Genomic DNA, 16,700 nt, shown 5'->3' on the forward strand with positions numbered 1-16,700 from the left:
ACTTAACAACAGTAGAATCATCCCAGGATCGAAGACCACAGTGGATCCTCAAATCCAGCGCTCAGCCCTGATCTCCCACTCTGGGAAGCACTATACCTGCAAACAATGGATCAGTAAGAGAATCATCTGGGTCAGGATCAAATCAGGTATCAGGGAGTGCATAAGCCACAGCAGGCTGAAGTGAAGACGTGCCCAAAGGCACCACACTACTAAGAGACACAGCGGAGGTGGATTGAGACTGTGCAAGGGGAGAATACTTGTTCTGAAACTTTGACCACAAAAATTTTATGAACTTAGAAAAAGTGTCTGGCTCCTGGGGGCAGCAAGTCACCCTTAGATGACTTGCATTTGCGTTTCTTTGGCTGACTGAAATACCAGGCATGCTGAGTCCCAAAAACAGCAACAGCCACCCTGCCAGGCTAGCTGAGCGTTTGGTCACCTGATTCAGCAGGGGAGAAGCTAGGTTAGGCACTGTAGCCTCCGGCTGCGCCATGGGACACTCCAAAAACGCTAAACTTGTGCAATCCTGGCAAAACTCCACGAGAAGAGTCTAAGGCAGGGGTGGGCAAATTTTTTGATTCGTGGGCCACAATGGGTTCTTAATTTGCCAGAGGTGCCGGGTGACCGGAGTGGGGGGGGGGGGTTAATGCACCACAGAATGATGATGCAAAGAGAAAGGGCTAAGGCAGAAAGAAAGAAACCCCCCCTCAAGGGCAGACTGTTGTCTCTGGTTTCTGCTTTCATCTTCTTTTCACTCTCTTCCTTCCAGCGTCTGCCCTTTCTCTTCAATCCAGCATCTGCCCCTTCCATCCACTTCAATCCAGCATCTGCCCTCTCTCCCTTCCATATGGTATCTGCCTTCTTTCTAGGCCTCTCTCCCCTTTCCATCCAGCCTGCCCCCTCTCTCCTTTTTACATTCATTCCAGCTTCACTGCTCTCTTCATTTTTATCTCTTCTATACCAGATCTAGCATCTTTGTCCCTCTCTCATTTCTCTGTTGACCCCCTTCCCAGCATCAATCTCTATTTTTTCATTCCTCTGTCTCTCCCCTTTCCCTCATCTGATCTCTCCATTCCACCTGACCCCTTCCCCTCCTCTAATCTCCCTGCCAACTGTTTCCTTCATTTCTTCCTCCCCCTGTCCAGCAGTACTCCTTCTCCCTTCCTTCCTCCCCCTATCCAGCAGTAACTCTCTTCCCTTTCCTTCTCCCTTCCTCCAAGTCCAGTAGCAGCTCTCCCTTTATCTAGCAGCTTCCCAGCCTCCAACTTCCTTCCTTTCCCTCCGCTCCCCTCCTAGCAGTTCTCAGTACTTGCCAGCTCAGTGATTCACTTAGGCAGCCTTGGGTCCTTTGATGGTGTAATGCCAAGTTCATTAGGTAGTCAACACTTCACAGCATACAAAGAGACATACACAAGGTAATGCTTATTATACTAATTTAATCATTACATGAATTGCATAGCAGTAATATACAAAACACAAATGAATTAGAACAACTTCACCATGATCGTAGCAACACCGCCCCTCACAGCCGGAAAATCCCCCTTTTCAGGCATCCGATGGACCGGGTCGATCACGGGACTATCCCTTTATGGTGCACCAATGGATTCCAAGACAAGTCCCTCGTTTGCTCCTTTTATAATCTTTTGCTACGTGACCAACTATCATGCCTCATTCTGTGATTCTGCAGCAAACAGCAGGCTTGGACATTCATTACGCCAAGATAAGATACCAGCCTACACTCTAACCAAGATAAGATTCCAGCCTCCACCCCCACCCCCCAATAAAGTATCCTGAGATTTGTCACGTACACCAAATTCCACAAGTCAGCTTCTGGAGAAATAGCTGCACAAATGGGTTGCGCCACCTCTGAGGAAAGAGGAAGTTACATCATCAGAGGCGGGCTACGACTCAGCAAAAGCCCCAAGGCTGCCAAAGTGAATCACTGTGCTGGCAAATACCGAGAGCTTCAGGGAGAGGAGCGGAGGGGAGAAAACAACTGTCGGAGGCTCCCCGGCCCTGCACAGACCAGCAGGAAATTTCAGCGCGTCGGTCTTGCTGGCCCTGCATGAACTGGCAGGAAATTTTGGGCGTGCTGGATTAAAACAGTCAATGGGCTGGATATGGCCCGCGGGCCATAGTTTGCTCATGTCTGGTCTAAGGACTCCATCCCAGCAGTTTCCCAGTCAAAAAATGCAGTTTTGAAGAATCAGGGAACTTTAGAAAAAAAGATTGCTAAAAATCTAAGATGGCTGCTGTCAGAAAAGTCACACCAAAATCGTGATATTTTTTACATTACCCAAACAGCAGAAATGGTGTTTTTAGGATTTTTCAGGAGGGGGAATGCAGGGGAACATCCAGAAACCTTCAAAACTCTACTTTTCCAACTTCCCCAGATGTCTCTCACAGGGTGTCAGCCTGTGCACTCTGTGACCTGATAGGAACAGTGCTGCAGCCTTTCAGCTCTCTCACAGTAGCTGGATGAGAAAATTTAATGCCACAATGCTGGGAATGCTTCTGCAAATTTGATCTTTGGGCTGCCAGTCAGACTCCTATGTCTGACTATACCTCCACCCCTGCGGACCAACGGATGTGCGTGGGGTTGGGTGGAGGCATCCGACGAGACCCCATTGAGCCTCCTAAGGACGCCTAACAGTTTGTGCTCGACCCCTGATTAACAGAAGGTGAGACTACCTCAGGGACAGCTCTGAGCTCCAGAGAAAACTATACAGGCTGGCAAACAGGTACTCAAGAGGAAATTTTCAAGCAGACAGAGCTTCAAAATCGCTGCAAGTACTGAATTACCCAAAAAGGGGATAAAATGGTGCAGAGGTTAAAACTACAGCCTCAGCACCCTGAGGTTGTATGTTCAAATCCCTCGCTGATCCTTTTGACCCTGGGCAAGTTACTTAATCCCCTCATTGCCCCAGGTACACTAGATAAGAATTTGAGCCCACCAGGACAGATAGGGAAATTTGATAAAAGTACCTGAATGTAAACCACTTAGGATATAAGTGGTATATAAAAATAAATAATGAAATTACATCGAATTAAAAATAATAAAATGGGGAGAGCAGAACAGACACATCTGCAGCCATGCATGCAGAAGGAAAGAACTCCAGGGGGAGCTAGAGAGCCCAGTGAAGTATATCAGAGGCAGAGTGAAAAATCCCATATGGATTCCTTCTGCAGCATGGGGCTAAAGCAGTGGTCTCACTCTCAAACTCAAACCCTTTGCAGGGCCACATTTTGGATTTGTAGGTACTTGGAGGGCTTCAGAAAAAAAAACAGTTAATGTCAATTTTGTATGACAATTTTGCATGAGGTAAAACTCTTTATAGTTTATAAATCTTTCCTTTTGGCTAAGTTTTAATAATAATATTGTAATTTATAGCTAAACAGACATATGATCAAGAAATAGTTTTATTTTACTTTTGTGATTATAATACACATACCGAGGGCCTCAAAATAGTACCTGGTAGGCCGCATGTGGCCCCCGGGCCGCGTGTTTGAGACCACTGGGCTAAAGGGAAATAACCCTACTGTCTCTAGAATGACTCATCTATTGCACTGGAATAGCTATTATTAGGAAAGAAGATTTAAAAGATAAAAGTGGAAAAGAATTAAGTAATTGTACAATACAGCTGCTTTAAGGAGAACACATGTACCAAAATGAACTACGAGATAGCTAATCTTTAGTCCTACAGGACACTAGAGCCAGGGTAGGCAATTCCGGTCCTCGAGAGCCAATAAAAATATGTTGGATTTTGAACTATATAATCGGAGCAGGAACTGGCAGTTTACTGTTACTATTATTTTTATATAAATTATTTTTCTTCATCATTGGCTCCTATCTTTATGCATATATTCAGTGATTCCACTCTTAAATCATCATCGACGCCCCAGGAACTACAGTTTTATCCACGCCCGCAAATCCAGCTCTCCGCCGCCCCGCCCTCCTCTGACGCAACTTTTTCCAGTTCTCCAGCGCTCTATTGTGCTAGTTATTGGCCTGGCCTTCCCGACGTAACTTCCTGTTTCCGGCAAGCGGCAAGGTGGGACGCATCCGAAGGAGACGGACGGTCACCGAAGAAGGAAAGCTGCGGGATTGGTAGTGGGTGAGCTCAGGTATCAGTTTAACGGTATTTATTTTTATTTTTTTTTTTGGGGGGGGGATGTCATGGAGAGGTGCTGGATGGCGGCTCGGGAAGAAGTGGAGAGACGGCAGACCACCGGGGAGAGGGGACTGGTTCTCTGGGGTCTCAATGCGTGTAAAGAAGGGCGCTCGGAGTGTGAGGGCAGCCCAATGCGCGTGGCTTGATATCTCTGATTAAATTGCAAACTCCTTTTGGATTAGAGTTATTAGGGCATTATTAAAATTTAGCTATAATAAAGACTCTGCTTTACTGTACAATCAAAGGGATACCTGCTTAAGATCCAAGGCGCGTTAATTGGAGAAATGTAATTTGAGCGCTGGGTTTCCTGCATATTGGCCCATTGCTTTAAAAACGACATCCACCTCTTCCTACTTGTTCTTGGGTGCTGTAGTGTAGAAGATATGTAGAGGCTCACTTTCAAAGCACGTAAACTTATAAGTTGGCATATGTTGCCGTGGAACTTTGTAAGTCTACGCGCTTTGAAAATGAACACCATAGCATCTCGTACAACTTGTCCGTGGGACAAATGCTTTGCTAATATCTTTGGATCCAAGGAATAAGAAGGCTAAACCTGACCTTCACACTATGATACCCCACAAAGCTTTTTATGATTTAAAGGTCGACTAGATTATCAGGCTGTCCACAGTGGCTATGTGAGATATATTTGCATACATAAAAGATCCTGAGTGTGTCTTGTGAATGTTCTGGAAACTTGATTGACTTGTGGGGTCGTGCATACAAGTTTGGAAAATCTATGCATTGTCTTACTTTGTAATCTAACACAGGTGACTTAGTGAGTCTAAATTCCTTTGCAGGTTGCTTTGATGGGTTTGAAATTGACAGGGACTTAGAGGGTGAGGGGAAGGCAGTTGGTAGCAAAGCATTAAGCCACATCACAGTAATACCAAGTTTATTTAATACTTGATATACCATCTATCAATGGTTACCTAGACGGTTGCAATACTAAATTTTAGAGAGAAATAATAAAAAGGGAGCATTCATAGTTAAAATATCAGGACAGATCAGGCAAAGACATATGGTAACAAAGGTTGTCCATGGATAAGGAGGAGTAAAGTACATCAAGATAAAATAAATTAGCACAGTTTAAATTCAAAGTTATAATTTAGTTACCCACTAAGTGACAAATATGCTATAGTGATCCCCTTTAAAGGGAAACTGAGCAAAGCTGAAAATATTTTACTAAAGTTTGTAAAATGAGGATAGAGATGTTTATTTAATCCTATAGGTCTCTGTGAAAAAAGATAAAGAGCACTAGAGGAGATTGAAAAGTGTTTTAGTAAGGTATGCTTATTCTGTGTTTATGTATAACATTTAACATTTTTATGGGGCTAGTCTCCAATTCTAGAACATTGTATGTAAGAGTGAGAGAACTCCTCCATATATGCCATGTAGTCTATAAAAACTAACGTATACAGTATATGCCAAGTGCTGGAGGCAGTGTGGGCCTTAGCAATATGCTGCCAATTTAAAGTTGCTATTTTATGCCTCCTTGCATGTACATCAACAGATCAGTCATCAAAGTTCTGAAGTTCAAAAATGAATGGTCAGTATTAGCTTTTATCATATGTATAGAAAGAAAAGAATATATATAATAAAGGAAAATTCTTTAAAGAATTAGACAAACAAGAGAAAAATGACTAAAGGTACATTTTATTGTGAGCCCGCCGGGACAGACCGGGAAAAATTGCTTGAGTACCTTAATAAATTCATGTAAATCATTCTGAGCTCCCCCGGGAGACTGGTATAGAAAATTAAATGAATGAATAAATAAAACACACACAGTGGGAAATGCAGAGTATCAGCAATCACCTCTCCATAACAATTACTGCTTTATTTGATCTGTTTGTGAAGTTTAAACCTAAAATCAAGAGAGAGATAATTGCTGTGAACCATCTTTGTAGATCAGTTTGGTCCTACAAGCCTATCAAAGACCTGTAAAACAAACTAAATTTTGTAGCACAGGACAGAAATATGTGGCCCAGCTTGTCAATGGAAGAGATGTGTTGTCAGGCATAATGAGGTGGTAGAGTAGAGAATGACACAGGGACACATTTTCCCCATCTCCATGGGATTTCTCTATCCCCATCCCCGCAGACTCTCCCTGCCCCAATCCTACAAGCTTTGCCCTCATCTAGAGAAGCCTTGAACACTTTGAAATAAGCTTGTGTGGTTAAGGCAGAGCTTGCAGGAATGGGACAGGGACAGAACTCGCGGAGATGGGGAGAAATTTGTCCCTGTATCATTCAAAGCAGAGTTCATTCGCTGGAAGCTGTAAACATTATAACATTACTGTACCTGAAAAACATTCTCTCCCCCCACCATAACTTTAGAATGGTTTCACCTAGCCCACTAACTTGATGTGGAGCTAGCTTATTGGGGCTGTTATGTATGTACTAGATTCAAACTTTGTGGCAAAGTAGGGAGTACATTCCAACTCAGACCAAGGCTGGCTATATTGTTTCTTTTTTAAAATGTGAAAGATTAAGAAAAGCAAGCATGTACATTTTCATCTCACTGTATCATTTTAGTTAACTGCAGACTTATGTGGGTGTTAGCTCAGTTTATTATTCCATGTCTGTTTACCACATTCATGGCTCAAAATCATATCAGTTTTGTGGTTGTTGTGAAGCACTGTCTCTATTAGGTAAACATTCCAGAAGATGTGTTTTGGCATGATTTTTGATGCTGAAGCATTGTCACCCACAGCTATCTAGTCACACAGATATAGTACCGTGGGCTTGATTTTTACAGAGTGATCCTTTCTGAATGTCCCCTGGCAAACAAAGTCCTGGTGTTTGTAAGAGAAGGAAGCTGAATTCCCTATTATCCTTGAAGTTTATCCTGGGGCACAGGGAGGGTTTCCGAGCTTCTTGAAAGGCCCTATCAGAAGCTTGTCTGGACTGTATCTGACCAGTGAATAAACAAATGGTTTAATTTTCCTGAGCCCTTCATCCTTATAACCTTCAGAAGCATAAACATTAACTGGTGAAAATAGCTGACCCCTACACACCTGCATTATGCACTGAGTCAGGCCTGGCTTAGCTTCTCTCTTGTTGGGAAAGGTTGCAGTGTTTCTTTATGTAAGGTTTTCTCCATTTGTTTTTAAGTTATTTGGATTTCAAAATCTATTGCCTTGTTTATATGGAACTTGTATCCCATAATTTACTACTGTCCTTTATATCACTAACTACCACTGAATTGATTGGTAGACCAAGTGAGAAGGTATGACAACTAATTTTAGTGTAATAGGTATATCATTCTAGATGGACGGGTAATATCCCAGTGCTCACGAGCCATGTAGAAGGAATCCCTCCTCTTTCACTAGAGGGCTCTGCTGTCCCTTTCAGTTTTTCCTTCTGAATGCGAGACGGAAGGAGTGTTTCTGATCTGCTCTGTTTATTTCTTTCGGTCTTTTTCGACGTGGCAGAGGAAAGGCTTTGCCGTGGCTGGCTGTGAGCAGTCTTACAGCTCTGCCTCTGCTGACCTGCGGTTGCTTCGGGGGAAGGTTGGTGGGTCAGGACCACTGCTGCTTCAGAGCTGGAGAAGGGGGTTGGTGGGTTAGGACCGCTGCTGCTTTTGGGCTGGAGAGGAGGGTTGGCGGGTCAGGACTGCTGCTGCTGCTGCTTCAGGGCTGGAGAGAGGGCATTATCCAGAAAAGAGTAGTCCTAAGTATATTTGGATAGCTGAATATTGCTGCTACATGGGAAGTGCGAGAATGGCACTAAATGGAGATAAAGAGAATGGAGATAAATTTGTTGCTGTCCCTACCCCATTCCTGTAAGCACTGCCTTAACTGCACAAGCCTCGAATTCTTATGATTTTAAAATGTTTGAGGCTTGTGCAGATGAGGACAGAGCTTGAAGGAATGGGGCAGGGACAGGAAAATAATTTTACAGGATGGAAAAATGAGTTCCCGTGGGGCCGGGGAAAAATTTGTCCCCGTGTCATTCTCTAGTGCTGGGCACTTGCAGCTACTCTCAAGTGCTGTTGCTTAATATCTGGATTAATTTTGTTTTGTTTAGCACTTTTAACTGTTGGCTGATCTTATGGATATTTTTACTGCAACCCATCTAGTATGATAAATGGTGTGGGAAAGAACATTAAAAAAAACAACTGCTGACTATTGGGGGAGGGGGGTCCTAATTATAGGTTTGTGATCAAGCTGTTGCCTGTTTTAGTAAAAGTACTGTATGTTCAATTTTGCTTTAAATAATGCAAGCCTTATTGCTCAAATCCAAACATAGGATATGTCAAGAAAATGTGGTTATTTCTGCAACACTTTGGGTTTTGAGGTTTAAAACAGCAATACCACAGAAGGTGCTAAAAATAGTTAATTCCTAATAATTAAGGTTCTTTAGAGAAGTGCTGTAAGTATTTTCTTTACTGGCTCCACATTGCCAAATGTATTTTAATGAGGTACGAGATCCGTGGTATAATGCCTATGTGCAATATGATACTTGAAGTCCATGGTAATTCATTCTTGCACTCTTGCATCTGAAAGTGTCAAACTCCTCATGCAAATATTAGTATCACTATCTTTATGCACAAATGTGTGACGAGCCATAGCTTTATTATGCTCAAATCAAAAGTGAAAATAAACATCTTGGTGTTTCATATCTTATTATTTTCCATAACAATCTTATTTTTTTCCATAACATAATCTTATTTTTTTCCCTCTCTTGGAAACCTTCTCTGATCTAATGTTGTAACCCTTCTTCCATAACTCTTTTTGTAATCCGCTTTGAACCGAAAGGTAATGGCGGAATAGAAATCTGTAATGTAATGTAATAATGTAATAACACTCACAGCAGTGACCTGTGGGATTTTCTCTTATGGGTTTCCAGAATACAACTGTCCAGGTCTAAAATATGCTCACTTGGTTTGAGCTGAACAGGAACATTTTAAGAGATTTCTGCCTAATGGAAAAATGCTTTTAAAGAGAGCCAGGCTGCTTGAAATCGGGGACTGGGCTGAATTTTTTTGAATTGCAATGCAAGAAGATGAACCTCCAACAAGAATACAGTATTTTAAAGAAAGGTTCTGAATTGGTCTTTAATACCATTTACACCTTTAGTGTATGTAGTGGTGGATCAGTCATTATATGCCAGGGTTCTCTCTGTCCTTGGACTTCTTCTTTTCTCCATCTATACTCATTCCCTTGGTCTCCTCCCCATAGATTTCAGTATTACCTCTATGTTGATGACTCCCAGATCTACCTTTCTACACCAGAAACCTGTACAGGAATCCAGGCCAGAGTCTCAGCCTGTCTGTCTGACAATGCTGCCTGGATGTCTCGCCACCATTTAAAACATGACCAAGTCTGAGCTACTTATCCTCCCACTTAAACCTACCTCTCTTCTTCTCTTCCCACTCTCCATCTCGGTGGATAACACTCTTATTCTCTCTGTCTTATCGGCTTGCAACCTCAGGGTCACCTTTGACACCTTTCTCTTTCTCTGTACAAATCAACAGACTGTCAAAACCTGTTTCTTTTAGTATTGCCAAAATCCTCCTCTCTGAGCACGCTTCTAAAACTCTTATCCACACTCTTATCACCTCTCCTAGACTACTGCAACTTGCATCTCACAGGTCTTCCACGTAACCATCTCTCTCCTTTTCAATCTGTCCAAAATTCTGCTGCACAAGTTATATACAGTGGTGCCTCGCATAACGGACGCCTCGCACAGCGAACGCTGCGCACAACGAACTTCAGGTCTTGCTTCCCACAACGAACTTCGTTTCACACAACGAAGTCGCCCGAGCTGCATCGCTTAACTGCCCTTTCTCCGCCTGGCTCCCTGTGCAGTGGCGCTACATATTTTAAACCCCCCTGCCGCCGCTGCTGCATATTTTTAAGCCTCTGCCGCCACCGCATATTTTTAAACCTCCCCCCGCCGCCACATATTTTTTTAAAAAAGCCACCACTGCTGCAACTTTAATCTCACCCGCTCACTCGAACTGGTGGTCTAGCAAATTTCCCAGCCAGAAGCGCAGACAGAGATCAAGAGCAAGCCTTCTGTGCTACTGCCTGGGCCTGCGCTACTGCCTGGGCCTGCGCTGATCTCTGAATGGCTGCAGTCAGCTCTCGCGGGACTCACAAGAACTAACTGCAGCCAGCTCTCGCGGGACTCACAAGAACTAACTGCAGCCATTTGGAGATCGGCATGGGCCCACACAGGCGTGCAGAGGAATTGCTCCTGATCTCTGCGCTTCTGGCCTGTACGCCACTGGCTGGGAAAGATGGGAGGAATTAAAAAAGGTACTGGGGAGTATGTGGGGGGTGATTATAATACACAGCAAGGATCAACAAAACCCCTGTCTCCCGTCCCCTTCACATATATCCCCTCTATATCATGCTAACAGAATACCACAGTCACACATAGCAGGAATAGGGTTAGGGTAGTGCAACTAGGGCAACTGTCCCCCCTGGTCAAAGAGAGCCGTAAGCCTCTGCCTGGACTTTGCAGTCCCCAGTTGTGTCTAACACCAGCTCTAACAAGATAAATTTATCTTTTTTTATGTCATCTTAGCATATTTTATGCTACAGAACGAATTATTTTTTTTAACATGTATTGTTATGGGAAAACGCGTTTCACATAACGAACTTTTCGCATAACAAACTTGCTCCTGGAACGAATTAAGTTCGTTGTGTGAGGCACCACTGTACTTTGCTAGAGGTGCTATGCTCACATCACCCCCTCACCTCAAATCACTTTATTGGCTCCCTATCCATTTCCGCATACAGTTCAAACTTCTCTTATTGACTTACAAGTGCATTCACTCTGCAGCATTTCTTATCTCTCCCTATACTCTTGGAAACGCTGCTCATTGGGTAACTTTCTCCTGTCTATACCCTTCTCTATTGCCAATTCTAGGCTATATCCCTTCTCTATCGCTGCCCCTTACGCATGGAACAGACTGCCTGAGTCTGTATATCAAGCGCCATCTTTGGTCATATTCAAATCTAGGCTAAAAGCCCACTTTTTCAGGATTGCTTTTAACTCATAACTCCCACTCGCTTGTAAAGCTCCCATGCCTGTTTTTATCACTCCCTCTCTGAGTAACTCTCTAACCCCCTACTTATCCTTTTTGCTTGCTTGACTAGATTGTTAGCAGGGACTGTCTCTTGAATGTTTAATATACACTGCTGTGTACATCTAGTAGTGTTACTGAAATGTTAAGAAATAGTAGTATATACCGTATTTTTTGCTCCATAAGACACACTTTTTCCACTCCCAAAAAGGGGGTGGAAAAGTGGATGCGTATTATGGAGCGAATACACCTCCCCCCCCCCCCCTTGGCATTCTGCTGCTGCACCATGTGGCCGGCGATGTGCAATCAGGCCCACAAATCTTCCCCCAATGTCAATTCTGATGTCGGAGAGAAAGTCCAGATCAGCCAATCAGAACTTACGTCGGGGGAAGACTTGTGGGCCCGATTGCACATCACCGGCCCTTCCCTTCATGGGGTTGTGGCAGCAGTGGGTGAGTGGCGGTCCAGGGAGGAGGAATCGGTGTAGCAGGGAGGAAGGCAGGCTTCAGTGCAGGAGGGAGGGAGGACAAAGGCTGGAAAGCAGTGAGGGGGAAGGGGCACGAACTCGGGACATAGGAAGGATGGATGGAGGGAGGGAGGGAGGGAATAGAAAGAGACAATTGTTGGGCCTGAGGAAGGAAGGAAAGAAAGAGAACTATCTAGTGCAGTGGTTCCCAAACCCTGTCCTGGGGGACCCCCAGCCAGTCAAGTTTTAAAGATATCCCTAATGAATATGCACGAGAGAGATTTGCATACCTGTCGCTTCCATTATATGCAAATCTCTCTCGTGCATATTTATTAGAGATATCTTGAAAACCCGACTGGCTGGGGGTTCTCCAGGACAGGGTTTGGGAACCACTGATCTAGTTCAACCAGAAATCACTAGACAACAAAGGTAGGATTTCAATTTAGTGAGCAAAATCTGTCTGTTGCAGTATATTTGTCTATTTTTCTAGGGGGCTGGGTTCAGAGGCACAATTTGGTTCAGAATATTTTTTCTTGGTTTTTCCTCTTCTAAATCTAGGGTGCGTCTTATGGTCAGATGCGTCTTATGGAGCGGAAAAATATGGTACATCTGGTTGTGATCCAAAGAAAAGCTTAACCACTTTCCAGATTAAGGGCTCCTTTTACAAAGCCGTGCTGGCGGGGTTAACGCGCGCAACTTTTCATCACGTGCTAACCCCTGCGCTGGCCAAAAACTACCGCCTGCTCAAGAGGAGGCGGTAGCTGCTAGCACTTCCCACAGTTTATCGCGCACTATTACAAGAGTTAAACTGCTAGCGTGCCTTTGTAAAAGGAGCCCTAAGAGCTGGATGGCATTGATGATGCTGGGAAATGTCCTTGAGAAAAAGTGTTAAGCAAAACATTTTGGCTGTAACTTCCCAGTCTTCAAGACCACTAACTTAAGTGATTATAATATGAAATTTTGGAAATGTAAAATATTTAAAAATATAAGAGAGAACCAATGACAATCTGACACACAAAACTTAGAGCAAAGAAAATGTTGAGTTCTGAGAATGAACTTTACTTGGGGTAAAGTTTATTACCTTATATTAGAATATATATCTGCAAGAACTGGTTTTAGACATGACTGGAGCCTGTAAAAGAAATCTCCAGCACTCTTCAGCATAGTGGTGGTAAATCTCCAACTTTGGAACAGGCCATCCTTATCCTTTGTAAGTTGTTGTTTAAGGATATAGCTTGGTAAAAAAAAAAAATCAGAGGCATGAACTTTTTCACATTGGTACAGTGCAAGGTATTTTTCTTTTTTTAAAAGTTATCTTTATTATGAACAGGTAAATTGTAAACTTGCATTAAATCAAATCAGGTGTACACACCCTCCAAATGTTTTTTTTTTTGCACTGTGGTTTTCTGTATGAAGTGCAAGTTAGTCTTCAGGAAGAGATTTATTTGATTATGCTGTCCTTATGGCTGGGCTTTAGTCCAATAATTTTCTAGGAAATGTATTGGCCTTTAATCCTACTGTTTCACAACCATTCAGTGTTTTGAAATTTGTTTCATAGAAGTCTAGAGCTCTGAATTATGGGAGCTTAGGAGAAACTTAAGGAAATGGCAAAAATCATTGTTTTTATGAAATCTTCAGCATGGAGGTTACCAGTAAAAAAGACATTTAGAAGAGGTACCTGGAAGCCATTGCCTTATTTTTCCTTTAGGATCAATCGTATCCTATTTGAAACAGGATTGGTTCTTCGGGTGCCATGTTCCTTGCTATTAGCTTTGGGGGTGGGGTGGTTGACTTGCCCTTTGTATGGAGTGGGAAAGTCATGACTGGCATAATATGATTACATGGGTCATTGATTCTACAGTTGCTACAGTTCATTTTATTGCTTATAGGTGCCTTTTACAATTCAGAATCTATTCTTATGCTTTATTATAAATTATTAATGTTTCTATTGTTGCTGCGGTCTGGATATTTTTTTATAGGGGAGGATCAGGCCAGCCCCAAAAAAGGCCTTTTTTGCAATGGCTTTTAGGTGAAACTGTTAAGAGATTTGTGCAGGCTCAGGGACTGCATAAATGTGGCTTCCATTCTTGCCGTCTGCAGTGTTTTCTGTACAGTATTTTAAACCCCAGCCCTTTCCCCTTTACTGTGAATACTCTCCTCCAGCTATAGTGACTGGCTATCCACATGGAACGTGACAGCATTGGCTGGTCCTGGGTTGGTGGAAATTGTGATATGCTTGCAGGACTTGAGTTGGGATTCTGACATCAGTCTAGTGAGTTAGGTTGCTGGTTGGAGTGACTATGGGGTGCTGTAGAGCAGCTGAACAGCGAGCTGTGTAGGTGAAGGACGATTATGAGGGTAGTGCATATAGCTAGAGCCGGAGATTAGAGGTTGTGGAAGAATTCTGTGGAAGTCTTTCTCTACAATACAACTCAACATGGTCAGCTTTCCATACAAGTAATAGTATTGCTGTTCTTATCTGTTTTATTGTTTATGGGTGAGGTGGTACATTGTATTTTTATTATGTACTTTAAATTTTTATGCTGCTGTATTTCCAATTTCTGAGTCATCCTGAGTTGTGATTTGGTAGACCAAATAATGTAAGTTTTTTTGTTTTTTAAAAAAAAAATTTATTTAGGTTTAAGCTTAACTTTGAGCCAGGGCTGTATTGCATTGAATTGTACTGGACCTTGTTTTTTCTATTCTTTAGAAAAGATTATCTGAACCTAGCAAATATTTTCAGAATAAGAGATTTAGGTTTAGAAGATGCAGTGTTGGAAGCATCTAAAGAGTTGCTGTTGAATTCTTATCACCACAAGCTGCTTGTCTTGCATAACTACAGGTTATTTATTACCATTTTATTATGTTTCATCATGCAAAAAGTGTCTGAAAAGGTGAGCTTGAGTAACCTTTCTGAAATAGATTTTATTGGATAAGTGCCACCTGACTGTGTCAATTTCTGTTGGGCTTAGCTCTTGAAACTTCATTCTCTGGTCCATGACAGAATGAACAGAAGATAATACCAGAAAATGAGTGAATGCTGAGAGCATTCAGAGGATAAGCTGAAGGGAAAATCAGGAGAAGAGGTATGGATGGGTAGTAGAATTTTGACTTGTGTTAGGGATGAATAAATCTTGACTTTCTTGTTAGGCTTGAGGGAAAATCTTGAAACTACGACTAGAACACTTTTTGTAATTTTTACACATTCCATAATTGCTCTGTTGCTGATTTGGTCCTACTGTGAGGAAAGGAGTTTAGATCTTGAAAGCTAATCAAAATGCATTGTAAAGCCAATAAAAAGCTATCACCTTATGTTTTTACCTTTTATTTTTGTCCTCTTAAGTGGACACATGGCAACCCAACTACAGTACTTGGTAAATAATACTGTAGCAAACATTTATTTTGAAAACAGGTTCAGGTGGCAAACTAATTTTTGAATTAAAACTGAAATTGGTAATGAATAATTAGTTTAGAAGCATTCTACTTGGTAAATTTGTACTATTTTTCTTTTCTGGCACATACTTGTATGAATGCAGGATGTCTGTGGAATGTTACCCAGAATTCCTTGCATATCTGCAACTGGGCTGGTAAAATCCCTAGACACAGCTTTTATGCATAAGAAGTTGAGAATTTGGACTGGATCCATCTTACACAAGCCACCTTTGCCCATTTCCCAAACAAGTTTAAATTTTCATATTTAGAACCATAGGTAATGGAACTGGAAGTGTTAAGTACCCTGTATAAGCCAGGTGCACATCTCCTTTAATTTTTGAGAATTGGTACTGCTTGAACAAGAGAGCAATTTTTTTTTTTTTTAATCTGGAGCCTTGAAACTTACAAGTTATTTTAAACTTTTCTTGACACTTTTTTATTTCAGTGAGGCAAATGGGAAACCAAGCCATTGTGATGTCACCAATAGCTCTTAGGCATTGTTGGAATGAGGCATTATGACATCACAATACGAGGGGCTGCTGAAAAATTCTCAGCCCAAACCAGAAGAGAATGATGTGGAGCAGCTGATCAGCAGAAAACAGGCTGGCTGCAGCCAGTCTTTAAAGTGATGCATCAGAGGAAAGGCCCTGCCAGGGCTGACTGAGCAGCCTGTTTTCTGCTGACTGGCTGCTGCTTTGAGTAAGGAAAAGAGATTGTGGGGTGGGGTGGGGAGGGAGTTTGCGGCTCAGGACCGCTGCCCCACTGCTTCTTCTGTTTCAGGGATGGAGAGAGGGAATTAAGATCTGGGTTAGACACTCTTTGTCTTTCCTAACTACTCTCAAGCAACCAGAAGAACAGTTATCCAACATCCACCAATCCCCATGGGTACCGGATAACTGAGATTCTACTGTATATGCAGGTGACATTAGAACATAAGAAGTTGCTTCCGCTGTGTCAGACCAGGGGTCCATCGCGCCCAGCAGTCTGCTCCCGCGGCGGCCCATCAGGTCCATGACCTGTAAGTGATCCTTTGTCTAAAACCTTTCAATCCCCGTTTTTCTTCTATCTATACCCTTCCATAATCCTATCTCTACCTCTATCAATATCCCTCAATCCCCATATCCTTCAGGAACTTATCCAATCCCTCTTTGAATCCCCTTAATGTACTCTGACCTATCACATCCTCCAGAAGCGCATTCCAGGTGTCTACAACCCTCCGAGTGAAGAAAAATGTCCTAGCTTTGGTTCTAAACCTGTCCCCTTTCAATTTCTCTGAGTGCCCCCTTGTTCTTGTAGTTCCCAATAGGCTAAAGAACCTGTCCCTTTCCACCTTCTCTATGCCCTTCATGATCTTGTAAGTCTCTATCATGTCTCCTCTGAGTCTCCGCTTCTCCAGGGTGAAGAGCCCCAGCCTTTCTAGCCTGTCTGCGTATGAAAGGTTTTCCATACCTTTTATCATTTTTGTCGCTCTTCTCTGAACCCTCTCAAGTATCTCCATGTCCTCCTTTAGGTACGGCGACCAATATTGGACACAGTATTCCAGATGCGGGCGCACCATTGCGTGATACAGCGGCATGATGACTTCCTTCATTCTG

General features: G+C 42.7%; 1 protein-coding gene across 3 annotated transcripts in view; it reads left to right on the plus strand.

Moving 5' to 3' along the window:
- Nucleotides 1–3,979: 3,979 nt before the first annotated feature.
- The window catches only part of NCOA4 (nuclear receptor coactivator 4), a 51,796-nt gene continuing 39,075 nt past the window's right edge, over nt 3,980–16,700 (plus strand). Inside the window, exons 1-2 of one of the 3 annotated variants that reach the window (XM_033940768.1) lie at nt 4,053–4,125; nt 14,678–14,759. The gene's annotated coding sequence lies outside the window, so the exon portion shown is untranslated. Of the gene's footprint in view, nt 4,140–14,677; nt 14,760–16,700 lie in introns of all 3 variants that reach the window. The other 2 variants (XM_033940767.1, XM_033940769.1) reach the window with 2 other exon arrangements.

The sequence above is a fragment of the Geotrypetes seraphini genome, chromosome 4 (genome assembly GCF_902459505.1).
Source record: "Geotrypetes seraphini chromosome 4, aGeoSer1.1, whole genome shotgun sequence".
NCBI classification, from domain to species: Eukaryota; Metazoa; Chordata; class Amphibia; order Gymnophiona; family Dermophiidae; genus Geotrypetes; species Geotrypetes seraphini.